Below are 25,213 nucleotides of genomic sequence, written 5' to 3'. Positions count from 1 at the left end.
TGTTACTCACTGCTGATTGTTTTCCACAAACACTCTGGGGACAGGCTGTTTGCACAGCATGAGTTTGAGATAGGTGAAATAGTGACAGTTCTCTGGGGGCGGATTTTTTGGGTAACTTCAAATCACTTCTGCCCCTTCCTTGATTGTGAGACTGTTGCTTTTAAAGTCCACCATTTAGGTGAGGATTCTCGGATGTGGTAGATCAAGTTACAATATGACAAAACTGATTATCTTTATGGAGATTTAGCTGTTATTTTTTCTCAAATAAACACTCCCCGGATTGCTGGAAGCCTTGGTTAAATTTCCAGAGTTCTGCAGAGGTTAATTTTGACAAATTTTGCCATTGTCATTGCTTAACAGAGGAGTAAGTTTTCCAAGATTTTTACTCAGATATTGTAGAAGTGTATCCCATTTGCATTTGTTTTTAACTGAGTTACTTGCAAGAGTAAATAATTCTACAGCTCCAGCCCCATTCACATAAGAGTTCATCTGCATGGCTTCTCCTAAAGGGATCAGTGTGCAACCTGTTGTCCGTTTGTTGTTTTACTTATTAAATTGTAGGGGTTTTTAAGAATATGCTCATGAATATACCTTTGTCATTTTTACACGTTACAAATCTTCCAATAGTCTGTGGCTAATTTTTCCCTTTCTTTTAGTTGCTTTAATGAAGTTCTCAGTTTTAAGGATATTCAGTATAGCAATATGTGGATGCTGATTACAAGGGTGAGGCATTTAACTACTGTCTAAACCTCAGTCTTTGCTCTGATTCACTGTCTAGAATATCTGAACACATCTAGTGAACCCCATATACCAATGGACACTGACAGTCCTAATTAAAAAAATGCTTTTTAAGTAAAGCAAAAAATATTATCTTTGACACTGGAAAAGACAAATTTCAAATTTACTAGCTGATCTTGTTTTCTGTGATCATTAGCTACATCATGTTTATAGAGCCAACAGGTATATTGAGCTACTGATTTTATTTCATCGGATTTTAGAATGCAGAACACATTTCAGGCCCACGTATAGCACCGTATGTGTATCTTTAAGGATATGTACATATGATGATGTCTTTATTATAAGTGCCTTATTTTATTTTAAGTACCAACTGCTGTGAACCTCATTAAGGAAACCATGGAACTGCAGAACTGAAATTTTTCACACCACCACCATCCCGTAGCAGCTCTTTTGCACTTAGATGTTGTGTGGCAGAGTATTTTTCTGCTCCCTAGAAATGATCAACGTTGAAGGGGGAAAAAAAGCCCTCCTCTAATAAATATAGTCCAAATCACATATTTATCTGAACAATGGCCACCATTTTAGTCCACACCATTCCATCTACTCATACTGACTCAGAGTCCTTAACACAGACAATCCACCACTGTAGTCAGGGTCCTCAGCACACGTTGTATCCCCTCCTCATTCTTTGTTGATTCTGACCTACTTTTGTCCAACACGTCCTGCCAGTATTTTCACTGCCTGACTGCAGTTTTTAATTTTTACCTTTGAGTCCCAGGCTGTGCCTAGTGATTTCCAGAGAAACGCCAGACACCTGGCTCATCAGGAGGGGTGGGGAGGATTTCAGGAAGCTATTACCCTAACACACTTGCAGATCAGTAAGTGGCTGTTGTGAGCATTCCTTCTAGATCTCTGCCATGCCAGCTGCATCCATCCCAACAAAATAACGTAGCTCCTCCAACCACCTCTGCCTCTACTCATCTGGGTTTCTGCTTTCAGTGACACTCAGATGCTGCTGATGGGCATTATATATATATATATTTCAATTGAAGTATAGTCAGTTACAATGTGTCAATTTCTGATGTACAGCACAATGTTCTGGTCATTCATATACACATATATATGTATGAATTCCTTTCCATATTATTTTTCATTAAAAGTTATTACAAGATATTAAATATAGTTCCCTGTGCTATACAGAAGAAATTTAGTTTTTTTAGCTATTTTTATATATAGTAGTTAATATTTGCAAATTTCAATCTCTGATGGGCATTTTTAAAGCCACATCTGGAACCCTTGCTGCAGAAGAGTCTGAGAAATATATTTTCAACCTCATAGCATTTTGGTTAGGAAGTTGGAATAAAGGCTGAGCTGGCTCACCTAACTTGTCTGCCTTTGTGAGTAAAGAGGTCTGGAGTTTCAAGGCCAAATGAAATGTCCCAGCCCTTCAGTAGCAAACTCTTAAAGCAACCAAAATGCTCCCATCTGCCAGAGCATGACTTGTCCTTAGATACTGCTGGCCATAACCACCAACGCTGTCTAAGTCATTGTCTCCATCTGGTGCACACTTTCTTTAGATGTCGAATATCCTGATTAAGAGGACAAGCTGGTTTGGATTCCCAAGGTCACAGGCAGCCTTCTGCCTGACTTTGGTGTATATATGTTCATTGAAGAGTCCTCTCTCAGATCAGCTAGAGCTGCCTGGTGTGTGGTTTGCCAGAGAATGTGGGTATATTGCTCCCCACCAGAGTCCTACCAGTTGTTTTATTGCAGGAAGAGAGAGAGCAATAGAGACAGAACAGAAAGTTCTTGTCCATTCTCAAACACAGTCACCCCTGCCCAGGGCTCTTGCTCTGGGACACAAAGAAGTACAGGTCAGCAGTGACGTGGCCCTGGTGTACTCCAAAACATGGTGTGGTTTTACTGGGCTATCTGTGTCTTTCATGGACCCTGCAAAGTTCTCCCCACTTGTGAAATGGGGAACCAAGGAACTCCCACCCATGCCTGTAGCTCCCAGGGTTTGCACCCTTATGGGTTTTGAGGATTTGCTGGCAACTCATTCTTTTTCACCAGGTCATTTCTCTGTTACACAGCAGTCCTGTGACTTCCTCATCAGAACTTCTCCTTAAGTTCGGGATTCAGTGAAAGATGCCATTCATGTTCAGGGAGGAGGAGGAAGACAGCACAGATCAGAATTGCTGTTTTGCTTTTTTTGTTGTTGTTGTTTTCATAAGCCGTCTCCAGTTGTCGAATAGACCCTGAGCAAATGAATGACTGTTACACTCCCATTTGAAGGATGAGGAAAATGACAATCAGGGAGAGGAGGCAAATATCCTGAGGTTCCAAAGACAAAAAGGGATGAGCACAGAATAAGATCCCTGCAAATTTCTTGGCTGTCATCAGCCTTTAGGTCAGTGACAGAGTGCCGTGTGTAGTAGTAAAGTTGTAGCGTGCATTTAGAAGGGTGCAGATGTTCTTGTTTTAGTTGATACAATCACACTGTTTTGTCTGGGACTCTGAAAAAGAGAAATGGGTTAGAAAATGTTGGTTTCTCATCCTTGGTCCTTCCTCACCCTCACAGATACGGACCCTTCCATCTGTAGCTGGAATAATACAGACCCAGCCTTCCCATCTCATGAGATCAGTACTCATTCATTTCATCCCTGCCCACCTGTAGGTGATAAAGCACAGCATGATTTTCATGTCCTGCTTCACTGATTCTTGTGAAATTAGGTGTTTGAAGATAGGAAGTCATGAAAGAAGCTGCTTTTTTTTAAATAAAGTGCAGTAATTTTCTTAGCAGTGTAGGAAATTGAGGATTTTCTTCATTGAAAATCAATAGAGATTTCAAGAATATCTGTATTTCTGATGTGTAGATTAAAATGACAAAATCTAGAGGGATTACAGAAACACAAGGAAGATACAAAACGTATCTTTAAAGAGCTTTCCTAAGACTGGGCTTGTAAAGAGACTGTTAGTTGACGGAGACCCTCTTCTCACCCATAGTCCCTCTCCTTAGGTTGCAAAGGGCCAGCGTTTCCCCTGTGTGCAGTCCTGGTGCTTCAAGTGAGTTGTGGGGTAGGGCAGTGCACATGGTGCTGCCTTCAGTTTGTCCACCCTAAGTAACCTCTAACAGTCAAGGGGCGAGTGTGTTGTAACGGCATGAACCATGCGCCATGCTCTCCTGGGTGTGTGCCCATCTCAGCTCATCCCAGCTCAGGTGATGGCAGAGCAGATAGTGGTGGCAAGAGGTCAGCCATGAGTAGCAGGGAGCAACTGTAGTCAGCTGGGACCCAAGAGGCTAGGAGTTCCAGGTGGAAATCCCAGGACTTCCCACAGCTCATTCATTCAGCTAATACTTCTCAAGCACCTGTGATGTGCTGGTGCTTCCTTTGTGAACAGAACCAAATCCTTGTCCTCCTGAAGTTGATGTTCTAGTGGAAATAAGAAATGATACACACAGGAGCAGATCCTGGTCAGGAAACATGAGTGCTGTCTATTTTGGCGTGCACAAGGTGAGATCCTTTGGGAAGGAATGTATGATACAGGAAAATGTGGGGGAGAGGATGGCCATATCCCAGGTCGTATTTGGGTCCCTTGGATGCACCTCACCAAGTGTGGGTCCTTGGTTTGCCCAGCAACGAATTCGAGAGCCACAGTTCAGTAAAAGTAGATTTATTCAGAGAGATATATACACCATAGACAGAGTGGGCTGTTTCAGAAGGCAACAGAAAGGTCATGAGGCATGGGGGTTGGGTGCTCCAGTTTAAAGTAAAAGTAGATACACACTCCACAGACAGTGTGTGTGCTGTCTATTTCAGCAGAGAGAGCAACCACGAGCTGTGGGATTGTTAGATTTTATGCACTCAGTATCTTCATATGCTAATAAGTGGGAGGAATATTCCAACTGCTTTGGGAAAGGTGTTGGGATTCCCAGAAATTGGGCCACCACTCACCTTTGACATTTTATGGTCAGCCTTGAACCTGTCCTGGGACCTGTGGGAGTGCCATTTAGCATCCTGCTGTATTTCGGTGAGTGTGTATTGAAGCTCAAGGTCTACTGGGAGTTGAATTTTCCACCATCTTGGTGCTAAAGGCTGTGCCATTCCTTTATTGGATTTGCCCGGCCCCTTCCTTCCGTTCTCATGAGGGAGCTCTGGACTGATTGCACAATTGCAGAGCAGGGGACACAGTGGAAAGAACTTCATAAGTGGAAGGTGGAAGGCAGTGTTTTCAGTAGAATTCTCAAGTCAATTACAAAGTAACGGTCTTCTTTTTGCTGGGGGTACATGGTGTCACATGAGGGAACTGTGAGCCTTGGATACTGTAGTGAGTGGGTGGCTCACTGTGTATACTGTGTTGCTTCTTAGGTGGCCCAAGGACAGTTGGCTTATAGGTGACCCATTCCCTCAAGCAGGGGTCTCTTTGGGGATTTTCTGCATGTGAGGGTAACATGGGTCACTTGGGGGGCAGGATCAGCCAGTCACAGCTTGGTCCACAGTCACCTAGTGCCCTCAAGGCTTTCACCCCATGGATGCGTCACCTCCCCCTGGATGGGGACAAGGGCACAAGTGGTGGGGCAGCTTCTCAGTGGTGGAGGCATTGCTCTCCAGACCCAACACTCAACAGCGTGGACCCCTGGTGTTGGCCACAGTCTTGGCTAGATGAGGCTGTTCGGTAGCTGAGCTCATGAGACGTGGGTGCCATGCTTCCATTCTCACCAAGAGCTCTAGTTTCGAAGGTTCTCGTCAGACAGCCACAAATACTCCATAGCCCATAAACAAAGAACAGTCTCCTTCAATCGGGGAAGGGCACACAGAAGGAGAACGGATGATCCCGAGAGCAGGAGAGGACAAATCCGTCCTGCCATCAGGGATCTGACAGACAAGCCAGCTCAGTTCCTCTTACTAGTTGTTTACTTGGAGGATCTGGGGTATTTGGGTGACCTGCAAGTGTCAGGAAATAGTACACGAGGGCTTTGTAGATTTTCTGGTCCGGTGTTTACTCACCCCATTGTAGCTGTCGTGTAAGGAAACAAAACTTGTTGGACAACAGGCCATGGCCTCTGCTCCCTGGTGGAGCCAGGAGATTACAATATTAAGTACGACTGCGGGGGCATCATTTCTATGTTGAGAGGCCAGATGGCCTTACATAACTCTCATGCTGGATGTCTAAGTTGCAGAGGGAAACTGGATTCCATCCAGCTCTCCAGCCAAGGAGGATACCAGAAGTGGCCTCCGCCACCAACTGTGAGCTCTTTGCCTCCACTGACAGCAGCATCTATAGCAAAAAGCTGGGCTGCCACCTGCGTTTCCGTGTAAACATCCGAGTACCCACAGCAATGGCCTCGTGAGGGTTGGTGTGCCCAAGGAAGCGGTGTGTGAGATGGAGGGAGCAGTGCCGGGGTCAGACACCGGGCGGGCAGGCAGGCAGTGACGACATCTGTGCAGCGCAGGGCCCATGGAACTGAGCCAAAGGGAGGCGGGTTTTGGAGCAGGGAGCCTGGGCAGTGCCGTGTTATTCGTAAGAAGATCCTGGGCTCTGGATCCACGAAGTCATTGGCTTGATTCCAGACACTAACCTTCATCTTGGGCAAATGTTTGAAGCTTTCTGTGACTCTGTTTCTTGGTGTCCCAAATGGGGACAATAGTAGCAATTACCTCTGAGAGTCAGGAGTGCCTTTATAGTTGTCATTTCATTACGCTCACAGCAGCCCACGAGCACGGTTCTAGGTCCCCCAGTTTACACGTGGCAGACCGGTAACCTTTTAATCAGTAATCACGCAGCTAAGAATGGTCAGAACGAGCATTTGAATTTGATCCCTTTGTCCAGATTATTTCTATTCTCACCCAGTATTACTGGAAAAGTAGTAAACTCAGAAGAAACACTGCTGGGAAGTGGGTGCTTGAAACATGTTTGTCATTGGGGAGTGTTGAGTTCACGTTCCTCACAGCCCATCCGAGGCTCCCTGCATCTCCGGCTGCCCTTGCTGGGGTCTGCAGGGCTCTGGGAAGCTTCTCCTTGATCTCTACCCCAAGGCTCTCTGCTCTCTACAGGTTGATTCTCAACCCTGACTGCTCAGTAGAGCTAATGTCTAAAAACAAAAAAATGGTGGGGAGGGTATGGCTCAGTGGCTGAGCACTTGCTTAGCATGCAAGAGGTCCTGGGTTCAATTCCAAGTACCTCCATTAAAATAAATAAATCTAACTACCCCCCCAAAAAAAGGAAAGTATTTAAAAAACAATAAACAGTACAAAGGCCCCACACCAGGCTGGGGCGCACTATGTTTTAAAGTCTCCCAGATGCTTCCCATGTGCAGGACGGTGAGAGCTACCCCTCTACATCTCTTCTCGTGAGCTTGTCCACTCACAACCATTAGCCTCTTGAAGCAGGAAAACTACTTGGCTCAGCCTAGAACTTTCTCCCGATTTCTAGACTTTTATTTGCCTATTGGACATCTCTCCTGGAGCCCACAGGCACCCAGCCAGAACTGAATCAGTTGTCTCCTCTCACGACTTGCTCCTCTTCCTGCCCTTCTTGTTTTAGGAAATGGCACTATAATTTGGCACACTGCCAAAGCCAGAAAGCTGGCCGGCATCTTTGACCTCTTCCTGCCCTTCCATCACATCTGTGGCCAATCCGTCCACCTGCTGAAATGTTTTCTTCTCTCTCCTCCTAGCGGGGCCTCAGCAGGCCTTCACATGAACCTGCCAATAGGTCTCCCTGCCTCTATCTTTTTTCTTTCCAGATCACTTTGCATGTCTCCTTTACCTTGGAGGCACACAGAGTCCTGTGTGATGTGCACCTGTGATCTCTCCACCTGGTTGCCTCACCTGCCTCCCACACCCTGTTCTCACTTCTAGACTATTTGCAGTTCCTAGAAGTGACCTGGCTCTCTTTGGCCTCCCTCCTTTGCATGTGCAGCTCCCCAGGGAGAAATGGCCTTAACATTATAACTTCACCTGATCACTTCTAGGGCATCTCAGAACTCACCACAGTGGTTCCCTCCTCTGGGAGAGCGTTGGCTACAGTTCCGGCTCTCTGCCCCGAGCACCCACTGCTGACTGTTATCCAAGCCGTCTTAACACGCCTCCTCAGCCATCATTTCATGATGAGTCCTGTGCACCTAGGAGCTCCCGGAAGCAGGGACTGTGTCTTTTTTCTCTTTATTCTCAGAGCATGGTAGAGACTCAGGTATAATGGTGGAGGGAACAGTGGTTATTCTGGAATTTCTCTAGAGTTATGGCCTAGGAGTAACAGTCTGGTTGGAAGAAGGGCTTAGGGGATTTACCCTGAAGCCACATTTTTCAATAAATATTTCATGTTGTTTTTGTCTATTTGAATTGACGAGTCTTAAAACAGAATGACGATTCCTAAAAATTACTTTACCGAAGATTGAGGAAAATGGCAGTTTTCCATATTTAAGAATATTATTTTAATTTTGTGTGACTGGGGTGGTGGAAAATAGAAATGGAGGGGTTACTAAAGCATTCTAATCCCCTTCCCCACCCTCAGGTCCATTGGACAGAAGAGACAGAGGTATGTGAGGAAAAGGACCTCCTCTTTGGCGGGTGGACCGTGCACTGCTTTTAAATTGTGACAGTTACTTTTACTTTTTTTAATTTTCTTTTTTAATGGAGGTACTGGGGCTTGAACCCAGGAACTTGTACATGCTTAGCACGTGCTCTACCACTGAGCTATACCCATTCCCCCGATATTTGTGTTTTTAGCGGGCATAATGTGCTGGTAGCAGATACTTTAGCATCAGACACAGTCACCTGTGTCTGACCATCACGTTAATACCTTTCCCATGAGCTAGAGAGCTAGTCTGTTTCCAAAAGTTCAATAAATAATCTACATTTTCTTTTTTCTAAAAAAAAGGCATTAACTCATGTTTCTCTTTAGTATCGCCTATAAATAAAATGTGATTTTATTAACCGTTTACGAAAGTGTTAAGGGTAATAAATATTAAGTACAAATTTCTGAAGCATCAGTCATCACTGAAGATCCACATTCTGCTGTTCTCTCTCTCTGTTAGTCACCTTACTTCTGGAGCTCTGGAAGCGGCACCAGGCATAACTTGAGTACAAATGGGACACGGTTGAGCAGGAAGAACAAGTCCGGTCAGAATAGGAGGAGCGGTGTCCCCACGTGGAGACAGATGAGATTACCCAGGAAAAGCGGGCGCTGTTTAGATTCACTTTAGTCTGTTTACTTCTGGGCTTGTCAGCCTTGGCTGCATGTTGGAATCACCAGGGGACCTTAAAAAATGTTGGTGCCTGGATTCCATCACTGCTAACTCGGATGGTACTTAGTGGCCTGGGGTACATTCTGGCATAGGGAAGTTTTTAAAGTTCCTCTTGTTATTATAATGTGCAGCCAAGTTGAAGGAGCACTCCCTGGAATGGTGGACACAGAAGAGAACTGAGGTCCTTCATTCATATTAACAGTAAAAATGGGGAAAAGAAAAGGTCTGGTATAAGTGTATGAGAAAAGAGGCATTGACTTGTATCCTTTCATAACACCAATAAATAAATGCAAAATATAAATTAGCTGCTATGACATAGATGTAGGAGGAAAGACACATTGGTTTTTATAGTTGACTCCCATTTTTTAACATGTGCCTTCATTATTGCCGCCTCCTTTTCATCGTAGACTAGGTGCCCATTTGTCTTTAACTAAGTCGCGGTCACTGCTCCCCCTTCCGGTTGGGATGTGCACAAAGCAGCATGGCTCTCATCCTAAAGTCAGAGAAAGGGTAGAACAAGCAGGGAAACATTTGTTGAGGTGCCATCAGTGTTTGAGCAGTGTTTGAGCTAGGCATGTTACAGAACTTAAAATGTAAATTTATTGCTGCCTCTCCTGCTGCAAAATTAAAAAAATAAAACTATATATCTTTGTATCAACATTCCAGAGCTATGAAAAGATGATTTTTTGAGTCATCTGTATTATTGCTTCTTTCCATCAGCTGAGATAATTTAGAGCTAATGGTACTTGCATTCAGCAGCAGCAGCAGGACAGTAGGTTGTGAGCATGAATAACTCTTGGAAAGAAAATGCTTTTACTAGGAGCATCTGAAAATGTCTCCAACTATAGATTTAATAAATTGAATCACAGATCTACAGAATGTTGGCACTGAAAAGTTCTGGAGGGAGCAGGTCAAACTCTTCTTTTTATAAATGGAAAGAAATGAGGTTCAGCTACAAATAGAAAGTGACATTTGTCTTTTACAATGTAATAAGCTTCTAATAATCCCCATTATGAATATTTCCCATTGTTTACAACTGAAGATGTGAGTCAAAGCATATGTTGGTAAAAGACTGTAAATTCAGAGTTGAAAGCTGAAACTTAGACAAAATTAGATGTTCATAATGCTTTTGAGTCCTGAAAAACAAAAACGTATCATATTGGCAGTATACAAAAAAATACTGAATAAAAGTTTTTTGGTCATTTAAACTGCCAATTTTAAATTTAAAATTGCCAGTTAATAAGTTTAAATTTTCATTAGAACATGCTTGTTGAAAAATTGAAGATGAAAACTCATTTCACTTTATTGTTCTTCCTTATTTAAAAAATTGCCTAATATTTTGTTTAGTTTTTTAATTGAAGCATTTTACTTTACTTGCGAAAGTATGCTCCATTGTTTAGAGAGGCCAGCGTTGTGGTAGTGAGAGCTTGGAAATGAAGTTGCCTAAATTCATATTTGAACACAGCAGCTTGCTTCCTGAGTGATCTTGGACAACTTAACTTCTCTGTACCATAGTTTCCTATAAAATCAGAATAAGAGAGTTGCTTCCTCATGACTATGGTAAGGACGGGTTGAATTTATGTGCAGAATCTACTTGGAAGACTTCCTGGCACAGAGGAAAGGCCATGTACTTAGTGACAGCTATTATTATACTTTATCTGCTTTCATTATCCAGGTAAAACTTGAGTCTTACTGATTTCATCTCTAAAAATGAAATATAAATATAAACTCTAAAATGGAAACTCTAAAACTTCATAGTTGTTGCTAATAAACACATAAAGCTCAACAAAGGAACACACAGTGGAGACCAGTTAGCTGCCGACACCTGTGAAACATTCTGTCCTGCACGGACTCTGCTGTCACTAGCGTCACTTCTGAAACCTAAGGCCAGCTCAGGCGTAGAGCTTTACAGCTTGGCCTCGTCAGGTACCCAGATCCCCAAGCTCAGACAATGGCAGGGAAACAGTTTACTGTTCACATATGCATTTTCAAAAAATAGTATTAAAATGAACACTGTACGTATTTTGTTGTTTGTTTGAAATCGTTAACAGAAAAGAAAAGAAAAAAAAAACAGGAAAAAAACCCATGCAATTACAAATAATGATTCTATGTCTGAAAATTATTTTTTTTAAATTATGTTTAGGATTTATTGACCAGTTAGGAGAAAAGTCATTTCATAGGTGTAATCCCTTGATTGACTTAACTTGTTTTTTTAATTAGGAAGAAGAGCGTGTTCCATTTACCACCTGGGGAAAGTGTATACATATAACCCTTTGTGCAAGTGCTCTTTTATGGGTAAGAACCTGCCACAGACTTTTTAAAATCTAATGTGAAATCTTGAGAAAACTGAAAATCAAGCTTGGAACTATGAAGTCTCATAGAGAAAAGTTTTTCCAGAGAACATCTGAGCCAATGCAGGGCGCCACTCTTGAGGTTCCACAGTCTCTTCTGCTCACAGTGCTTCCCCCAATTCTTTTCACCTCATTTGTTCAAATCAGATCATTGGTTTAGGATTCTCCAGGGTCTGATTAAGAGACCAGATGGAGGCATTAAGATTTCTAAAATTTTCCAAGAGTAACAACCAAGGTAAAGTATCTAAGAATAATCTAAGAAAAGGATAGTAGGAACTATCATAAAATAAAAGTAAAAACTACTGAAAGATATAAAAGAAGCTTTAATCACATGATTCTAGATTAAAATATCATATCTCCAAAATATCAGAAGTTATAAAATTGATTTGGGGTTTATTGTGAATAAAATCATATTAGTAATATAATAATTAATAAGATAATGAGACTTTTAGTAGTTCAAGAATAGCCAGATTAGAAAATAGGACAGGAAGTCCAGATATGGGCTCTGATATCAATAATAATTTAATATAAGAGATGGAAGGCATTACAAATCAGGGAGATAAATAAAGGTTATTCAGTGAATGGAACACTCGTTAGCTAATTGGGGGGAAAAGAAAAGATTGAAATCATACAGTGAACCATATATTGTGATAAATTCCAGAAACATTTAAAAAGTAACACAATTAGAAAAAAACTAGAAATAAATATGGATGTTTACACAAACTCTAGATGAGCAGTAAGTTTCTGAGGAAAGTATACAAAGATTTCCATGCATCAGAAGCATCCTAATTTTAAACAAAACACCAGAGGATGTTATTTGTTTACAAATCCAACAAGGGGCTAATTCCTTCAATACATAGAGAGTTCAGATCACTTCAAAGGTAACATCAAAAAATCTCAGGAGCATAGAAGGCAGAGAAAAGGAACACACATTCACAAAGAAAAAATAGATGTCACATTCCAATGGTAATTCAGTGCACATCAAAATGAAGTAGTTTTCCACCTCTCAAGTGACACAGCTCTGTTTATGAGGATGAAATGCCAGTGATCACCAATCCCATGCCTAGGTTACTGGATATTTTTTGTGAAGTATGGTTGATTTACAATGCTGTGTTAATTTCTAGTGTACTCCTCAAGCCTTCTTAGAAAGCAGTCTGGCAGTTGATATCAAGAGTCAAAAATATTCCTATGCTTTAATCCACTAATTCAGCTTTGAAAAACTTTTAATCAGGAAGTATTTCAAAATGGCAGGGAAAAGTCAGTATGGATGCAAGTCACAGACATACTTTTATATGTGTATATATATATATAAAATCTCAGCCAAAATATTCTTCCAACCCTTCACAAAGTAGAACAATACCCAGCCATGAAAAAGTGTGTCCATGAAAATTTTTTATGACATGTCAAAATGTTATGCTTACGATAGGCTTGAGAATAAAATTAATATATAAAATGATTTGTAATATACAAACAATGAACCCTTCTGAAGGAATTATGTCTATAGGTAGAAGCATTTTTCTTAATTTATTTTTTATTCATTTTCAGAGTTGGAGTCTTTTCATTGTAGGTGACAAAATCAATTTCCAATGTGTTTAAACAACACCCAAAAAATGGGGATGCATGGGATTTATTGGTTCCTGTAAATGAAAACCTCAGATCTGAGGTCTGGCTTCAGTCAAGGAGAGATACTGTAGCCCAGATGATGTCAAGGGCTGGTCTTGTCCTGTCTTCATTCTGTGTCCAATGATGTCTCAGCATGCTGCTTCTAGGCACTCAGCATCCCAGATCATCCATCCAAACCAAGAGAGGTCTCTTTTGGAAGCTTCCTCTCTTGATAGAGGAAGCTTATCATTCACATGGGCACAAGCACGTATCTCCTCACATAATAGTGGCTCTTACTGGGTTATTTGTCAATTCTCCAATCATGTGCGAGGCCAATACAATGACGGGTATTATTTGTCTTAAACCAACTGAGATCTACCTCTGGTGCTTCAGAAAGAGTGGGTTAATCGAGCTTAAATCACAGGACAAAAAACAAAAGGGAGGTTATTTATCCTAAAGCAAAATCTGGGTCCCCTTCTAAGACTGGGGACAGATCCAGGACAACAGTTCTGTCCACTACTGAGTACTTTCAAATTTTCTTTAATGAGCAAATGTTAAAGTTATGATCAGAAAATATGATAAATACGAAGAAACTTGAGGAAGGAGAATGGAAAGCTTTCCTGTTTCATAAGAAATATTGAACCCATTAAGTGCTTGGAAGAAAAATGGAAATGTGTCAAGTTTGTAAAAGTTCTGAAATGAATTACAATTAATTTCACAGACCATGTTGGAGACAGTGCTATACAGTTAGTGTGTCTTTTGGCTCTTTGAGTATTTCAATTCTTTCACTTAATAGTTGCTTCATTTGGGGAAATTGCATCATTTCCACGTGGCTCTATTTCCTCATCTGTAAAAGAGATATAATATTACCTTCCCAACAGGGTGATTGTGAGGATTTAGAAAAACAGACGTGTGCTGAAGCAATAGTAAGCATTTAAAGAGTCTTAACTATTAAGATTACTTAATAAATAATTAAAAAATTATTATGCAGACTTTTTAAAAATGCATAGCATTTAAATGGCCTATATGTGCTGTACAAGTGGGAAAGGCTTTATATACCTTCTATAATACATTTTTCTCAGCCTTAACTAATTTTCACATTTAATCACACACACACCAAAAAGTTATTCCTTTCACAATCATGAAGACTTTCTGTGAAGAAAAGGATGATGAAAGAGAGTAGAGGAGAAAATAAAATGCTTTCTCTACAAACTGATGGCTTAAAAACTAAGAAAAACACCTTTTTAAGACTTTGGTCACCATATTCATAGCTAATACTTAGGTAGAGTTTTTCACATGCCTGTGGTTAATGTTCTAATTGTTTTCACAATTAGTAAATCATTGACTCATCACAATAGTCCTATAAATTGCTATTATTATTCCCCCATTATATGGGTGAGGAGATTGAAGCCCCTAGAAGATAAGAAATTTGCACAAGGCCCCACAGCTAGCATCGTAGCTGGGATCTAGATGCAGGAGTGTGGCTCCAGGAGGGGCTTGTAAACACTCCATCTGCTCTCCCTTGCAGGTGCAAGCCAGCCTCCCGCTGTTACTGTAAATAACATGATGTGGTTCACTTAGTCTTGAAATTCACATTCTTTGTAGCTTTCTCTCTGGGGCAGCCATCAGGAGCAGCCAGGGACCCTGAGTACATGCTTCTGGACTATGACCAAGAAGGTAGATGGAAGGAAAACAGTTTAAAAATGGGACCTTTAATGTGCATTCTTCAGTGGGCAGAAAAATACCTGCCTAGTGAGGAACTGAAGCCCTACCAGCCACTTGCAAATTATGCTTCAGACACTCCCGTTGTCCTTGGGTCCACACAGTCAGAACTACAATGGATCAGGGACATGAATCTTGTGCAAATGCAGGGAGTAGGAATACCTGCCATTTTAAGATCTCAAGGAGTATGAAAAGCATGTGAAGCTTTCATCAGCAGAGACCTGCTGTCACTTCCACTATTTCCCTCAGGGCATGTCCACAGCTTCACTTGTCCTATTAAGAATGAAGATGACAGCTAGCAACTGCTGACCCCTGAATCAGTGATAGGTTCTCCCTTGAAAGGAAGCATATCCCCTTCATGGGTTACAACTAGTTCATAACCTAAGTAATTCTATAGATGTAGAAGGGATACTTTCATTGGTTCTGCTATCACAGAATTGTCTCCAAAAGAACATGCCACCAGTTACTCCATTTTCAGCCATTTAATGATATACTTAACAGGCTTCCTTCTTTAGTGTACTTTTAGGTTTACAGAAAATTCACAGAAAGTGGAGTTCCCATATATTCCTTATGCCCTGCACACAGCTGCTCCTGCTGTCAGCATGTTATATTAGAGGATGCACACATTCTTTTTGACATCCTTCATTCCTCCTCCCCTAAAATTTAACATGCCTGATATTCACGTCTCTTGTGGCATTTACATGCGATTTACATCACTTTTCACGTTTATGTGAGGTTTACAGCACGTGCATGTTTTATGTTTAAGCGTGGATTAGGGGGAAAGTTTTCTGTGTAAAAATACGATCATTAGTGAGCCTTATGCTGCTAGGTTTTTGGGTTGTCAGGTCTTGTTGACCATTGCTTCAGTTATTGGGATCATTGTCTACGGACTTTCAGTGTTCATTGTATTTTCAGCAGAACTTCCCTAGAACCTGAATGGAAGAGACCCAATCCAGAAGTACCTGACTGTGCAGGTGGGCCACGCCCATCACTGCTTCCCTCATCAGTTTTATCATCATCGTGACCCTGAACGCCATATATGAGAAAGTGGCAATCAAGATGACTGAGTCTGTTAAGCTCCTTCTGCAGCTGAGGTCATTTCTACACCAGTTTTAGAACCAGGTCAAAACAGAGACTTTATCTTTTAGGCACTTCAATTCCAGTACATTACAGTCTTTAGAAAACTTCAAGTGTAAACGTATTTTCTCTAGCCTATATGAGAAGTGAATTAGCTGCAGCTTTGCATTAGTAAAAGGGATAAAGAAAGCTTTAGAATGTCCAAGCTCTGTGTAAATATGTCAGTGCTTAATAATAATTTCAATTACATTAGATCATGTACCCTATTGTTGAAAGTAAATAGTCTCTCTATTGCAAATAGGTGGAAGAGGGTCGTGGTTCCAGTGGCAAATTTGCTTGTGCGTTACGGAGAGGACAAGTAATCACACTGTTTTGTGTCCTCCCCCCATGCTGTTCCTGTTAGTGTAGCTCCATTCTCATCAGCTGTGGCTTCTATAACAAATGTTTCTTCTCTCTGGCTTGTATCCCAGCCAGCAGCTTAGCGGCCCAAGTTAACTGCTTCCCACACACTGCATGTGGCTGGGTCATTCTCCCAGTTGTCTGCTCAGTGGTCATCTTCTGAAAACACTAAGACCAATTCAAATTTTGAACTAGGAGGATGTTTTATGTTCCCCAAATGCTTCTAGCAAGTTGCCCCGTGTTTTGTTTGTTTTCTTCAATAGTCCTACCTTCCTGCTGTTCAGGGAGACAAGAGAATTTCATTTAGCAGGATGTTTAGAAGTAGCTTTCTTTCAACTTACACCTGACAGAGGACAGTTCTTGCCCATTGGATACTGTTGTGCTTATAAATTTTAAGGAACGGGTGACTTTTTTTTTTTTTGCCTTGTGTGATATTGCATTCATAGTGGGAGAAACTCTTACAACAGTGTGTACAGTTGGAATTAATATAGTAGCTATGTTAAGGAATTCAAAACAGCTTATATGGAAAAAAGTGTGAATTGTGTATATATATATAAATAAATATATATACATATTTAGCGTGTTAACTCATGTGTCCGTGGCTTTGATTAGGGTCTCAAGGCTGTTCACAGTTTTACAGACTTAACTTTTCTTTATTCTAGCTGCAGAGATCCCAAGGACCAGACTGACTATGAGAACAACCTAGCCATGAAAGTGTTCTTCTTCCAGTTTGTCAACTACTACTCCTCGTGTTTCTACATCACATTCTTTAAGGGCAGATTTGTGACTTATCCTGGAGATCTGGTGTATTGGCTGTGAAAATACAGAAATGAAGACGTGTGAATACAGCTTTGTGTTCTGACAGTCTAACCTGTTACATGTTTTCTCTTAGTTGCCCAATGAAGAGTGTCTTTACTCTCTGTTCCTTAGATTTTTTTAGGCATAAAATAATGACTTTATTTCATGTTAGAGCTATCTAAAATTTAAATGAGATTTTCTGTCTAATATTCCAGTGTGACCCAGGTGGCTGTCTCCTTGAACTGATGATGCAGCTGACAATAATCATGGGAGGACAGTCCATCTGGAATAACATACAAGAGGTGTTACTTCCGTGAGTAATAAGTCATGTGATCTTGGGGTGAGAACGGCCCACCCATCCAAGTAATTTTCCTGCATGCCCATCTCTAAAACAGGGGAGACTCTCTGCTTATTAAAGCTCTCCAGATAAGATGATCCAGCCAACAGTGTAAACATACCTCCTGTTTAATAATTATGTTTAAATTCCTCCCTTTTTATGTTTAAATTACATCCTCAAGTGCTATAGTTTCTGCTTATTAGCCCATCACTGGGGACTGACTGATCAGAGCCCGTTGAGAGATGGCCCTTTTTGGGGCCGTGAACTAATTTTCCCACAACTTCCCGCAACTTTCTCCTCCTTTTATACATGCATTTAAAAATCCATAACAGGAATTTGTTGAGTGCCTAGTATGTGTTAGTCACTGTATTAAATGTTGTACATATATGTGTGTGTGCGTGTGTTTGTGAGTAGAATTTAATCACCCAAACAATCCTTATTCTTATCTTCCTTTTCAAATGAAGATCCTGTGGCTTAAAGAAGGTAAATGATTTGCCCAAGTTCTCATTGCCAATAAGAGACCACTGTGGGACTCAGATGTAAGACCCTATCTCACGGAATCCATGTTCTTCTAAGAACAGAGACTCTCTTGGGGTCCTAAGGCCAAGGGTTACATAATGTTTTAAGAGACACTTGTCTAAAATAATAACTACAGAGGTTTTGACTTATTGTTCTCTTCCTAAAAATGAGAAAAGCAGATGTTAGCAAAGGTCACACTGTCCTTTGGATTTTCACATAAGCCCAATCCCATATCAAAGTGGACAGTCCAGTGTTATCTGCAATTTCTGAACATTTCAAGGAGCTTAGTGTATTCGCTTTCTGTTGTAACAAGTATCCCCAAATGACATGGTAGTAGGAAGAAAAAAGAAATAGTCTCCACTAAACAACACAAATTTAACCTTGTAGGGTTCTTGAACGCAGGAGCCTGCTGAAGTCAAAATATTGGCACGGCTGTTTCTGAAGGCCTCAGGGGAAACTGTATGTTTGACTTTTCTGGCTTCCAGAGGCCACCTACGTCTCTTGGCCTGTGACCTCTTTTCCTTCTTTCAAGGTCAGCATGGTTGTGTGCCTCTGACTCTGATCCTGTGGTCAAATCTCCTCTCCTCTCTCCCCTCTTCTGTCTCCCTCTTCCTCATTTAACTACCCTGGTGATTACAATGGGCCCACCTCTATAATCCAGCTCATCTCTCTTAGAGTAGGCTGGTTAGCAACGTTAACCACAACTGCAACCATAGGCCCCCTTTGCCAGGGAATATTACCTCTTCCTATGTTCTGGGGATAAGGACATAGACATATTGGGGGGGGGAATTTTTCTGCCCACCACACTAAGCTTTTTAAGATAATTTCTGGCTTTGAGTTTCTGTCCTCATGGAACTGTTGATCTCTCTTCTGTCTTGCCTTCCACAAAAGCATTCTGCTCCTGGCCAACCGAGCTGCATTGCTCACCCCTCTCTGTGGTGTCCCCCAAAACCAATTACACAAGCAGATCTTACTGTTGTTTGGAGCATGGAGGAGAAACTCAAACAACTTGAATTTTGAAATAAAATCCTCCATCATTTTACAATCTTCCATGTCACTATAGAAAAATTATTGTTTAACTTCATTTTTTAATTTTTAAACTATTTTAAACTTTGTAACTTTTTTTAAACTTTACTTTTTTTCTTATCATCCTTCATTGTAAGCTCCAGAAACCTGCTACTCTGCCCACCGCATCCAAGTTCCCTTTCACTGTTTCTCCTCCCTTCCCTAACTTTCCTTCACTCTCCCTTATTACCAATTTTCTGTCCATTCTCTTTATAGGGCAGTTAAATTATTTTTTCTTTCCTTCTTTCTGTTTTTGCAGAGTGAACACATTTGTGTGTCAGTGTGTCCTTCCACATTTCTTCACAAGGTCTTCATCTTTCAGCTTCAGGATGGATTACTGTGGTCTGTCTCCAAACAAAGGCATTTCCCTTGTCCCCCAGCTCACCATGCCCCTCAAAAAAAAGATTCTGATCTTTGCTGTGAAATGAATCTTTTTTTTCCCTACTGTGCAGTAGACAACTCTTACCCTGAGCTCACAGTCAGATTTCTCCAGAGGAGTAAAAGTAGCTCATGTGCAAATAATACTACTTTTCTCTGTGAAAAGAAATAGATCAGATAGAGGAAATACTTAACTCAGATTACTCAAAAGCATTTCCTGAAGGAAATAGGTTAATTATTTAACACTAAATTTTGTTGAATCTGGTTATCAGTGAGCTATTTTTACCAATCAAGAAGGATATATTTCCTAAATTGGTACTGAGCAATTCATGTGAAATGAAACTTGCTCACATTAACTAGTTTAAAGTAAAGGATGCATTATAGTATCTGTGGTCTGTTTATACATACCTTCGCTTAAGTAAGCACATTGTTGTAGGTTCCAGTGAGCTGAACTTTGCCTACATGTATTTCTACTCTGGGCTAAAATATTTAGGGAAAATATTTTGAATTATGTTTCCCTTTTTTGAATACCAGAAATTCTGAATGGTAGCCAAGTTCGAGGGTGGCTTGTGTTTTCCTCACTGCCTCTTCTCTTTGTATAAGGTGCCAGTTTCCTTCTTAATTTTTCATATAAAATCCTAACATACTAAAGATCTATCAATTACTCTTGCTGCCCCAAAACTATACCTATCCTCAAAAATACATAGGAAGGGAAAAGAAAACTTATCAAAGTTAGTGACTATTTTCATGCTATTTAAATATGTCTAAAGGAACATAATGAAATGAATTTTACCATATCTCACCTGCCTCCACCCCCCAATCCCATGTGGGTTTGTTGAGTAGGATTCTGGGAGCAAATGAAGAAGGACAGTGATGCCGTGATCCAGGCTCTCTCTGGGGTCTCCCCAGCACTTGGATCGGCACTTGGTATAAAGTAGGTCTCAGTCCGAGCCAGCTGAGTGAGTGAGTGACTCACAGGCATCGAATGAGTAACATCAGTGAATTAACAGCATTCTTTGTAGGACTCAGAGAATAAGCTGAGTGCCCTATGGCCTTCCCAGCCTCACGTACTATTTTGATGTTGGGGTCATTTCTGGGAATGTTATTCTGTACTTGACAAAAGTCTAGTACAATTCCAGGGTTAAGTAACTTGCCCTAGGGAAATTTTATGATAAAATATTAAGAAAAATGTTTAAACGCCCAACATGACATAGCACTGTCCTTTGGTGTTTAGATAATGTATGGCTGTAATTTTCTTACTTTATATGCTTTCTACATTTTCCACCGTGTGTACGCACTACTATATAGTAAGAAAATGCAAATATTTAAAAGAGAAAATCTCTCTTATCCAGATATGATTTGGTTAGAGGATGAGTCAGATAGATATATTAAAAGAATCTTAAATACATGTGTCCATAATTCACTCTTTAAATCCAGGAACAGGAAACTCAGGAATGAAATAGATTAAGAGAATCAAAGATACTTGTATTCAAGATTAGCAAGTAGGTGTGTCCTCAAAAGAAATGGTGATTATCTATAATTCAGGGATTAAATGTGATAATGAACGTACAAAGACAACATGAAGTAGAAAATGCCACGTGGGAAGCACTGAGTAAAGGGCAATTTACCATGATTATGCCAATATGTGTGGTCAATTCCCAAGCAAATTATTGTGTAACCCCTGCTAGAGGGAGAAAGCTTCCAGCCTTGGCTGGAGAGTGGGGAGGATCCAGTGTCTGTATTTTTTAAAATGTCTACAGGTGTTTCTCATGTGCAAATTGGTATCCCTGCATGAGAACCATAAACCAACAGAAAACCCAAAAGACCGAGGACAATGATGGGTTGCCGACAGCCCAAGCTTTTCTGCCACAGAAGAGTGGTTCCAGTCAGGAAGACTGAGCAAGAGGCTCAGAGTCTTAGCTAAGGACAAGCAAGTCGGGACTTCTAATACGACCTAATGTCATCGACGGGGGAGGGCAGTTCAGCACAAGAAGGGAGCACCAGGTGAGTTAACATGGAAGTTACATCCTGGATCCAAACCGTGATGGATTTGGGTCCCGGAGGGTTAAAGCCCTGCTTCCGTTGGGCATGGACCGCATTCCACAAGAGGCTGAGACAGGAATTATGAGGCAGAGAAAAATTCCCCCAGGGGACTCCCGAGTCTGGGTGCCTGGAAGGGTGATGGATGAGCGCGGTCCCAGCTCCACCAGCACCGCAGGGCTCCGAGTGGCTGTGGAGCTGTGCGCTCCCGGCCGGACCTCAGACCTGACTGCAGTGCTCCGGGCTGCGGCCTGGGGAGCGGCGTCAGGAGCAGGCTGTCCCCGTCATTCTCGTAGGTGCTGCAGTGACCCCACCCCGGTGGCCAAGGCGTTCCCAAGCCAAGGGTCTAAGTGACTTCAACCTTATTTACAGGTGACCACAGCTGGTTAGCCTGTGCTGCTCAAAAAGAAGATCCCATATGGGGTTTTGATGTGTTAGGGGGTTTGCTAATACCTGGCCTGCTTTGAATCGTTTCATCTTGACAGCAGCCTGGGCAGTCGAAGTTTCACCTCCCAATTTTATTTCAACATTTTTTGTTGAAAGTATAGTTGGTGTACAATATTGTGTTAATTCTTGGTATACAGCATAGTGATTCACATATACATACATATATATATATATATATATATTCCTTGTCATATACTTTTCCACTATAGGCTATTAAAAGTTTTTGAATTTCGTTCCCTGTGCTATACAGTAGGATCTTGTTGTTTGAAACAAAAATTACTAAACAAAGTAACAAAGAAGCAGACTAAACCTAGCCATGTATACGGCACAGTTGAGTTTATCTCAGGATTTAAATGTGGTTTTGATCTCCAGGATCTCTTTATCAACTTATCGTATGTATAGTGCCTGTGGAACACTTCTCAGAAAAATGTTTAAAAATCATAAGATTTAGAGAATAAAGAAGGAAGATAATTATACTGAAAAGCAGATATCAAAATATAGAAATGGGCATTTGTGATACAGTATTATCTGAATTATTGGAAGGACGTGTTGAATAAGAGGATCCAGTGGTGGGTCTACTGACCGCAACATTCTGCCACAGCAGTGAGTGTAAATCAACTTCTGAGATCTGCAACAATTGCATTTTGAATGTAAATAAAGTTAAATAACAAATAAGCCATGAAGTGTGGATTCAGATTCAGGAGTATCTCGAGTCCATATCCCCACCCCTTCCCAGAGCTCCCTGCTTTTCCCCTAATGTCATTGAAAGCAGTGGGGAAAGTTTGTGAAGCGAAGGGCATGTTCCATTGCAAAGAAATCTCGTAGCAAACCTGGGAGCATGGCCAGGGAAATGTTAACGCTGAGATCAGAGGCAGTGGGAAACCTAGCAGGGGAAGCTCTTTACAAGTCACATCATATACTCTGTGTGTGTCCACGTGTGTGTGCATACAGACGTGTGGGCATGTATGATGTATACACCTGCATTTCGTGTGAAGCCGCCTCACTGTCCAAATTTGAAATCCATCCAAACGTGCAGTGTAGTCAGCCGAACCTCAGCCAGACGCTAAGTTGTCTGTTGTTGCTCTGTCTCTTCTGCTGAGCTCCACGAGTAAACCACGCGCCAGCTGTTGCTTTCAGGGACAACAGCTTTGTAGGCTACAGATCCATGCCTTGTTTCACTGCCAACTCCGAATTCCTTTCAGGACAAATTGCCATTTGAAAAAGGGGGAAGCATTCAGTTGTCCCACAAGCCTCTGAGTGAGGAAAAAACATAACCTTAGGGACAGCTCTGTGGGACAGCATCCAGGAGGGGGCAGAGCACTGGGCTGCGAGTCGAGGTTGTGTTTCTTTCAAGCTCTGCACTGAATTTGAGGCAGCATGTCACTTCTTTGGCCCATGATTTGTTCAGCTTTAATTAGGGTCTTGGACCTGTTTGATCCAACATTAGAGTATCACTTTTCTGCTTGGTGACCCTCCATGGCTCCGCAATTCCTTCAGAGGGAAAAATGCCCACATCCTCAAGGCAGCCTCTAAGGCTCCACCCCCAAAACCACCACTTATTTCCTATTCTCTCTGGCCCACACCAGTCTCCATGCTGTCTGTCCAGCGTGAGGGACCTCCAGGCCTGTGATCACTGTTCCCTCTGCCTACCCCTTTGCCTCCGTCTTTGCCTTATTCAAAGGTCACTTCCACATCCACACTCCTCCATACCACACATTCCTCGCCCTCCTTTATTTTCCTCTGCAGCACTTATCACCAGCTCACAGACCCTGTAATTCTTTCTTTTACTTATTTTCTCTGACAATTTACAGACTGGAAAGGCCATGGTGAATAATAGCAGAGAAATGGGGGGAAAAAACAAATGAGGGTAGGTATCTTCTAAAAGCTAAAATGCCTACCTGAAAAGGAGGTAGGAGATAAAGTAGTAGTAGTCGTTACAATTTTGGTAAACCCAAGGTACGTAGTCAGGACTAGTTTTCACAATACTTGAGGGTAGGGATGCAGCAATAAAAAGAAATTTATCCTGAAAACAAGAAATTAATTTCTTGGGAAGATGATGTGTTCAGCTTGAAATGTCAGTAATACTTTTATGACCTTGGTCTGATAATATCCTGCCTTATAATTTGATCTGTTTGGCAGCTGGGTCATGAATCTAATGATGCCACAGTTTCGGGAACAAAACAGACCACCCCACGATGGGAATGGGACAACCATCTGTATCCCATGGGCAAACTGGTGCTATTTTATGAATACCTTGATATGAGTAAGTCATCAGTGGAGATTTCTGTACTGTCGGTTATACTAGAATATGCTTTGGGTCTCAGAAGCATCGGTTACTGAGCCAAACAAAGACCTAGCATACCGAAACGGAACCCGCTTTTTTCAATTAGATGCAATTATGCAGTCAGGCTTTCAACTAGGGTGCCTGTGTGTATCTCTGTCAATATTTATGTTGTACAAAGCTGAAGATTTACTGCCAAGGAATGAAATGGAATATTCATTCAGGTACGTCTCCACCATTGATTCTCAGATCCTACTGGTCATGTCGTCTAAGGATGAACTCAGAACCGTTACTAGATGTGACTCAGCTCGGGCTGCAGCCCGTGTGGCACAGCTGTTGGCTGATATCCTTCTAAACAGAGTCATGTGAGCCCGCCAGCCTGTGCAGAAAGCCCGCAAGAGCATCCTGCCTCATGGCAGCAAGGGTCACAGGGTCACCCCTTCCACACCTCACACATGCCTTTGACATTTTTCCTATTTCTTCTGGCCGATGGTTTCTGCCTGGTTCCTTGAGTGACCTCATGGCACATCACTGGCTTGAATTCAGGATGAATTTGCTGATCTGGATATTGGTAGAACACAGATCCCCTCCTTCTCCAATGTCTTTGTCCATTTCTGTAAATTTGCTTGGCCTTTGTTTCTCTTTGTTTGAACTTGGTTTTGAGCTCTCGGTTGCCTTTAAATTGTTGCATCTCAAAATAGATTTCCATAGGAAACATCATCTTTTCTATTATGTATGGCGCCCTTTTATCTACTAGAAGGCTGATGTGCACGTTTTGTATCTGAGCCCTTTCCGCTCACCACTGCCTTGAATTACTTTTTTTTTTTTTTTTTTAAGCTTAGGAGACAGGAAAGTAGTTTGGTCAATAGGCTTTGCATTTATGCATGCGGGTTCATGTCTGCAAGACACCCCTTTGTGCTTCCTGTTTATAAGTCTACAGAAAGAGGGAGTTTTCTTTTTCCTAAATTACATTCTATATATATAATAATTGTTTTAAAACATATAATATACATGGAAAAGCATCTGATTCCCTCGGTGAATGAAAGGTCATTTTGTGGCATCTTCAGTCACCTATGCTTTGTGGTCTGGTGTCTGATTTGAGTTTCATCTTTGCTTTTATTGTGCTTAGTGACCAGGTTCGAATAAGGGTGCAGCTGGTGTAGAAATTATGTTCGTTTTTTCTGCTTATTTTCAGAAGGACTTTAAGCCAA

General features: G+C 41.5%; 1 long non-coding RNA gene across 3 annotated transcripts in view; it reads left to right on the top strand.

Moving 5' to 3' along the window:
* LOC135320932 (uncharacterized) overlaps nucleotides 1–15,991 on the top strand; it is a 34,483-nt gene extending 18,492 nt beyond the window's left edge. For 2 of the 3 annotated variants that reach the window (XR_010380303.1, XR_010380305.1), the window contains exon 3: nucleotides 15,591–15,991. This is a non-coding gene — a long non-coding RNA (uncharacterized LOC135320932). Of the gene's footprint in view, nucleotides 1–11,206; nucleotides 11,276–15,590 lie in introns of those variants that run through there. The other variant, XR_010380304.1, reaches the window with a different exon arrangement.
* Nucleotides 15,992–25,213: the final 9,222 nt, after the last annotated feature.

Source organism: Camelus dromedarius, unplaced genomic scaffold, assembly GCF_036321535.1.
Source record: "Camelus dromedarius isolate mCamDro1 unplaced genomic scaffold, mCamDro1.pat HAP1_SCAFFOLD_189, whole genome shotgun sequence".
Taxonomy (NCBI): domain Eukaryota; kingdom Metazoa; phylum Chordata; class Mammalia; order Artiodactyla; family Camelidae; genus Camelus; species Camelus dromedarius.
This window is presented reverse-complemented; position numbering and strand designations above follow the sequence as displayed.